Source organism: Populus euphratica, unplaced genomic scaffold, assembly GCF_000495115.2.
Source record: "Populus euphratica unplaced genomic scaffold, PopEup_1.0 scaffold73.1, whole genome shotgun sequence".
In the NCBI taxonomy this organism is placed as follows: Eukaryota; Viridiplantae; Streptophyta; class Magnoliopsida; order Malpighiales; family Salicaceae; genus Populus; species Populus euphratica.
Window position 1 is genome coordinate 323,668 of NW_011499895.1, and position 7,443 is coordinate 331,110.

Here is a 7,443-nt window from a genome sequence, read left to right on the forward strand (position 1 = left end):
TCTCCTGCTCACTTTATTTTATTTATTTATGGCAAGGAGGTTATCAGCACAAAATATCATTGCTACATTGAATTCTTTGTTAAATCATAGATAGGAATTTGATTTCCATGGAGCACAAGTTATTTCCACTTTTCAGTTTCTTGTTATGAGTGAATTACTAGTTAAGAATCCCATGTACATACATTAGCTGAGGCCCTGCTATCTGACAACCGGTGACACTTGGTATAGTTCAAATCCTTCCCCTTCAAAACTTCCGCTGCCCGTCAACTGTTAATGCAAGCTGAAAAACACGTGAATGGGCATGCTTAGAATGCAAGAACTTTACACTCAAGTCATGTTCCAATCGTTAGTTGGGTATGTTGGAGCTTCTCCATCTAGACAGTGTAGCCTCTCCTACCTGCACACAAGATTTGTATTTGTGAAAACTTGCTGCATCCACGCAATGTAACTGTTCGTGATTTGCTTGTGGCAATATGGCATAGGTGCTGTGTTGATTTTTTATGTCAATTTAAGAGATTAAAACTAAGACACTAGGAAGAAAAGCACCACTGTTTGAATCCCGCCCCTCCAATCTCGTTAAGAAAGTGATGCACCAACCTTGTATTCTTATCAAGACACTGCTACAACTTCTTGTATCTGACTTGCAGCTTTACTCCAAAAAGCAGCTTTTCCTCCTTGTAAGGATGGGTAAAAAGGGCAGCCCTTTCTGGGTGAGCTCAACACTTCCACTGATCATAAAACTAAATAAACCCCGGCTTGGTTAAGCCCGCTTACTGAGCTCGTCATTTTACAGGACCCTTGTTCTTCGCAACTTCAACGCACCTTTGCTGCCATGCCCTGTTCTTGTTGGCAAGAAGCTTGAACAAAGAAACTCTCTAACCTCAGCTTTCTGCTCACTAGTAGTGAATTACTGGTCTTGTCCTTGAGCAGTCGTTATCAATATCTGCCCACATGCCCAAAATTGCCACAAGCATTCCTCGCCTTGTTCTGCTCAAACCCATGAGCTTTTGAAGATCACAAGCACTGTTCCATCAACCACTTATTCAACCATCTATAATATCTCACTCCTCATCCACTACTTCAAAAGCCAAGACAAATTGCATGGAATCATCTAACTACTTCAGTTGCGAATAATCAAACCTCTGGAACGGCAAAAGCATCCTCAGAGTACCAATTACTTTTGTCTGCCATTCACCCTCTTTCCATTCCTTTATCCTGTAAGCTCTTCAAATTTAAGATATAATCTTCCTGGGTTTTTTTTTATTTATTTTACCAAGGGATTAAAGCTGCCAGTCCCAACAAAATTGTCTCTCCAAATTACTACCTTGAGCAGTTGACTGCATGTGTCTATGAAGTCACCATCCACAAACAAGCCTCCCAGTTAAAAACCATATCCAGAAACCACAGGAAGTTCTCATGACTTCACTTTTTGACACCCTATCCAGCAATCATGGGAGGAAGTCTCGCGAATGTACTTTCTCAAAAATAAATTACATTCTAGAGCTTTTTGTTATCCAGTCTCCTTTGAGCAATACACTACTTGCCTAAGTATGTGACCTATAAAATGGCAAACTATAATCACAAAAAAAAAAATAATAAATAAATAAATAATATGAAACCATGCTGTAGAAATCACAAATCACCTTCTTGGACGAGCATGCTCATCTAACCAGAGTGGTCATGAATTTAGAGGATCCAACATTACACTGCGCCCTAATCTGCTTCAAACTTTAAAAATAAACAAATGAACTTATAAGTACTATCTTGTCTAACCTCATGATTATTCAGATTATAAAGGGGTTAGTTTGTTAAAAAATAAAATTATGAACTGAAGTTGTTGAACATGTCATATTAAACTAAAGCTATACAAACACCAGGATCCCAAACTTTCGTACAAAATGTGATCGGGAGTACCTGCCAAGTGTTCCATACTTAAAACCCCATGTAAACTTGCATGCACTCATACCAGCTGATACTTCATTTGCAGCTGACTTGTTCTTTTCTTGGGCGGTTCCTGAGCTTTCTGTAGAATAGCCTTATTTGGTATCAGACTAATGAATATGTTCCTATCATGGAAGTTTTTGCTCTCATCAGTAGCAAGCTGCAAATCAGAGCATAAAATGGAAGTTATAATGCAAAATTCAATGAAGAAATAATCAACATTTCTAAGATTATGGAAACCGAGAACAGACACATGACATGCAGGGAAAATACTGATAAAAAATAGCACGATTGTGAATTGCTGCTGAATGGCCTTCAGTGAGTCCATTTGAAAGTATAAAAGCTAATATTCACTCTATTATTATAAGCAATTTTGCGCTGTTCTCTCAAATTTGGTCAGCCTAAAACATTTAGATCTAATCCAGCCTGGTTTAGAAAATCTCCCATAAAAGACAGGCTCTTTTTCTGTTCTTTTGTTTTTTATCATTTTATTAGCCCTTTGCCAGAACTTAACACTTAAAAAGAATGAAACAGAACAAATTATCCAACCACACTCAAAGCAGTTATTGAGACTTTAGGAGTTTCAGAATATACTGCACATCAATCTTCCTGTATCGTGTATTATTATTGTTTTTTTCTTTTCACATAAGCACATCAATTACTTCATTAGTACCTCTCCAGCAAAATTTTGGAAATGTCTGATGAGCTAAATTGCAATATTGCTGAACTCATTTTCACGACAATTCAACTTCACTATGACTTTAACCTGAAATAACCAAACATAATAGACGAATCAAAAAAAAAATCCAGCAAATGGAATTAGTACATGCAGGAATAGATGATAAAAGAAAAATAAAGATGACCTTGTCACCATCTTTCAAAAAATTATGAGCAGCTCTTAAAAGCACATCATGATCATGGTGGTCAATGCTGTAACTGTCAATAGAATTAATAAGAGTAATCATGTTAGTTTTAAGTTAAACATAGAATGCATAATTATAGCTTATAAGCTAAATTAAATTATGCTTGAGCATTCTAGCAAAGATCTTGAAGAAATCACAGTGTTTGAAACATGTATGCTTCCTTTCTGAATGATTGTTTTCTACTTGTTATATTTCCAACTTCTACCTACAATAGCGAGGATACCATCCAGGCAATATTGACAAAAGAAGAAAAATGAACTATTAAAAAGAAGGGCATTTATAAATTTAATTGAGCGAGCGCCGCCAGCCTCATGACCAAGTGGTATCTAGCTGCTTCATAATTTGCAAAATAAAGAACCGCTCTTATAGTAAATCTTACCTTTTTTTATGCCACCTCAAATGAAGCAAAAGCGTATGCATAGACAAGGCAAAAATTTTATTTTCTGTATCATTTCTTTCACATTACCAAGAGGCTTATACTCTTGTGAACAACATACACATGGAACTAGACTCCACCCAAATTTTTTCATTTAACTTCTTAGCTTTCTATTTATTAATAACAAGCTTCCTTTCAGCAATGTTGATATATCAACTTTCAGATAGGACATTAACAACTTGCTAATCAATGTGAAAATGTGCCTTAGTACGGATTTTTCATAATAGCATGAAAAAAAGGCTATATTTTGTAGCTATCAATGACAGTTAGCACTTGTGAACGTACACTAACAAAATCACAGAAAGCTACAAATTGAATAAAGATAAAGGAGATGGCAGCTAAATGAAAAGACATGTTGACATGTTAAGACTACATTAGTTACCCCATTTTAAGCTCCTTTGAACACATGCGATTTGCTAACATTCAATAGCACATTTTGGTCAGTATACATTCTCACAACAGAGAATTTAGAAATGCAGTAAAGCATCAAACTCTAAAATAGAAGAGACATTCACCAGCAATTTTCTTCTGCTGTTCTCTCCTTTTCTTTTGCGGTTCATATCTAAATTTGCTGAAAAAAGAAGCAAATCAAGATTATGACACTTTTCAACTGACAATGATCACAATGCAGACATTGAAGGATAATATCTACAGTAGAATTGTACATGGCATTGATTTTGAACAATGCCTTGCCTAATAAATGGGATTCACCATCCAAGAAGAAAAAACACAAGCAAGTTCTTCCATCCTAATATTGCTCCAGAAAAATGCCTTATCCATAACTCAAAATCTATGGATAAGCACCAAAAATAGGGTGGTGCACTTTCATTTTAAGGAGTTCCATGAAGAAAAGAAAGCCAAAAATAGCAGAATGCCTGATTGAAAAGACATAGTGATTCAGTTTTAAAGAGAAGATAGACCAGCAGGCAAGCAATAAACTTTACAGGTCAAAATGTAACCATTGGACAAGGCATATGGCATTTTGTAAAAGAACTACCAAGTGCAAGGGCACAGGTTCTACTATGGAAAGCAAACACTCTATGCCCTAAAGGTAACCAATGGCAGAACCAGAAGCGGCCGCTAATAAATAGACCTCCATACTTCTCTATAAACAACTGGTATCAAAGCAGGATACAAAATCCGTGCTCTAAAGGATACAAATCCCAAAAGTCGTACTGAAAATCCCAATTGGAGTTTTTTTAAAAAGTTTTATATCAGGCTTAAACAGATTAAAAGAACCTAGTTACAGGAGTTTTTTTAAAAAGTTTTATGTCAGGCTTAAACAGATTAAAAGAACCTAGTTACATATCCTGCCACCCCTAAAACCTGTAACTCAAGGGATTATCAAGCCCCCTGACAGAAAATATAGAAATCTACACTTTACATAGTTTACTGTTCCCAGCATGGTATGAATAATTCTGATAGCACAAGGAATAAAAAATGACAATCTGAATGCTCATCGTTTGAGGAGATTTAGCACAATGATGGTTAAACCTAATTTTTGGCAGTATCTACTATTTATTAAATGCACTACTTAGTTCATCTTTTTTAATAGAATCGGAGAAATATTGAAGATATAAAAAATTTAACTGCATAAAGATACATGTACTTCATTTCAATTATTTATAAAAGGAAAATCCAGGGAGCATCATACTTGTAATCCATTATCCTGACAACTGGAGGATCTGCATCTGGTGACACTATCACCTGCAAAAAATAGCAGAAAAATAACAGAAGCTCAGATAGTGAACTTTGTTGTGTGTTAGACAAAGTACATGGTGTTTTGGGGGTGGGGGGATTGGGGGAGGTGGGGGATTATACTTATTGAGGGGCATAAACTAGAACACTTACTCTGTTAAGTGTAACAGACAAAACAATCAAACAATTCCCTATGACCCTATGAGTTTTTAATTAAGAGTATGGAAAATCTTTCACGACTCATGCTTGGACAAATTCACTGTTGATGACCTTGATAAGGATACATATAAAAAAATTGGGCATTGCCATTCCTAATTTTCATCATCCATGTAAAATTTGTCATTTTCACAAAAGTTCATAGGCAAGAAAATATATCTAAGCATGGTTGCTAATACTTTTTGAGAAGAGAAAGCAAGAAAGCAGTCCGGGCCAGCCCCATTTCCCACGGTTCACACTATATTCCTCTTTATACATATAGAGTTCAGAAATTAAAAATTATTTAAAAAAATTGAAGAAAGAAAATCAACCAATAACATACCAAATGAAGCTCAGCATCTTCAGCCATTTGAATTGCCTCACGTACAGATACCACTCCAACCTTAAATAAATCCTCACAATCAGTTCAGCAATTAATCACATTCGTAATTAAAAGGATGGAAAAAAGTACATAAGCAATTTAAATGAAAAGGAAAAGGCGAAAAGAAAAGAATGGTATCGATTTTTATTTTATTTTTTTCAAAAGGAAAACAATGCTCAACGTTTCTTTTTTGCTTATTTTTTTCTATTCCATTTTCTCAGCTACCAAACAGGGAAAAAAAATTTAAAACTAACCATATTCTGTTGCTGATCAATAAGCCTCACAGAAGCTGAACTACATAAAAAAAAAAAAAACACTCTAATGACAATTCATTTCAGTTCAAAGTCACAAAAAAAGCATGCAACAGCAATGATAATCACCTGATTCTAGATTTATCAAGAGCCTGCTCGTCATCAGAATCACTCTTCCGCGGCCGCCGCGAGTCACCGTAGGACCGTGGACCACCGTAATGGGAGGTGATAACGAGGCTGGGAGAAGTGTGGGATCGGAGCCCGAATAGCAGACAGAGATAGGATACACGGTGTCGTCTTGGTGGTGGTGATGCGGGTTAGTAGTGGGAAGCAGCTGCTCCCGCTAGTGCTGGTGATACCAGCCATGGCTTCTATTTTCGTTTTTTTTTCTTTTGTTTTTTTTTACAAATTTCGGAGAGATATTCTTTGATTCTTTCCTTATCCGGACTGAGCTTTTATTTTTATTTTATTTTTTGGAGAAAAAAGGTAGTTGGCTGGGCTCGTTAACAGAGAAATTTTGAGTCTATGTTTCATGTAGCCCATCTTGTCAGCCCATATAAACTTAAAAGGCCCGATTTAGCTGTGGGTTCATAACTCTATTCTACATTCCATCTATAATTAATTAATTAACATAAAAATTAAAAAAAAATTACTGTACCGTCCTTACTCAAGAAATATTAGTATAGTGATTTTTTTTATTTAATTAATACTTAAAAGTATATTTTTATCAAGGTTTTATACCATTATTTTGCACTTGAAGTATCAATAACTTCTTAATTAAAGCATGTTTTATAATAACACATCCAATAATATAAGATACCTTTAATTTGTAGTAAATATTTATTTTAAATACAGGTCTATCACATAAATGAAAGGATTGATTGATAAGTTTAAGAACTGAAATTGAAAGGACAAAGAGATGGGCAAACTTAGAAAAGAGATACTGGTGTTGTCCAATCTGAAACACTGTTCGGTAATGGAGTTATATCTGGAGCTGTAGATCTCAGATTTAGGTCTAATTTATATGAATGGAAAGGTAAGACATACGCCTACAACTTTCATTGAAGCTCAAATTTAAAAACAACATTTTTAAATCTAAATTGTAGCAACAACGAAGAAGTCCAAATCTGTACTGCAGCAAAAACACTGTTCAATGTTTGACCCATATCTAGAGTTCTAGAACTCCAAATGATCTCTATTTTTTTTTTGTCCTGGAAAGCTAAGACAATTTCCTACAACTTTTATGTTTTCAAGTGGTTCTAATTCTAATGTTATCAATGACGTTTTGGGTGGACAAAAGAAGATAAGGATTGTAACCAAGTCAGGAGTTGGACACCCACTCATCAATTAGTTATTAAATCAATAGTTTTTAATTTTGGCCTATAAAATGAGGCATTTGTCATGCATTTAGGCATCTTAGTTTTCATATCAAGAACATGCTCTTATTTTCTCTTTTTGTATTCTTTGTATTGCTTATGTTTTGCTTTCATTAATATCAAGTTTATGTCTTTCATTTCTTTTCCTTTACTTAGTTAACTTTTATCTTATTTATGTTTATTTATTTTTCTTTCTTTCACTATGTTTAGTTAAGTTTATTATGTCAAGGTGAAAAGGTTA

General features: G+C 34.9%; 1 pseudogene; it reads right to left on the reverse strand.

Moving 5' to 3' along the window:
• Positions 1 to 43: 43 nt before the first annotated feature.
• On the reverse strand, positions 44 to 6,295 carry LOC105131892 (translation initiation factor IF-3, chloroplastic-like; annotated as a pseudogene).
• Positions 6,296 to 7,443: the final 1,148 nt, after the last annotated feature.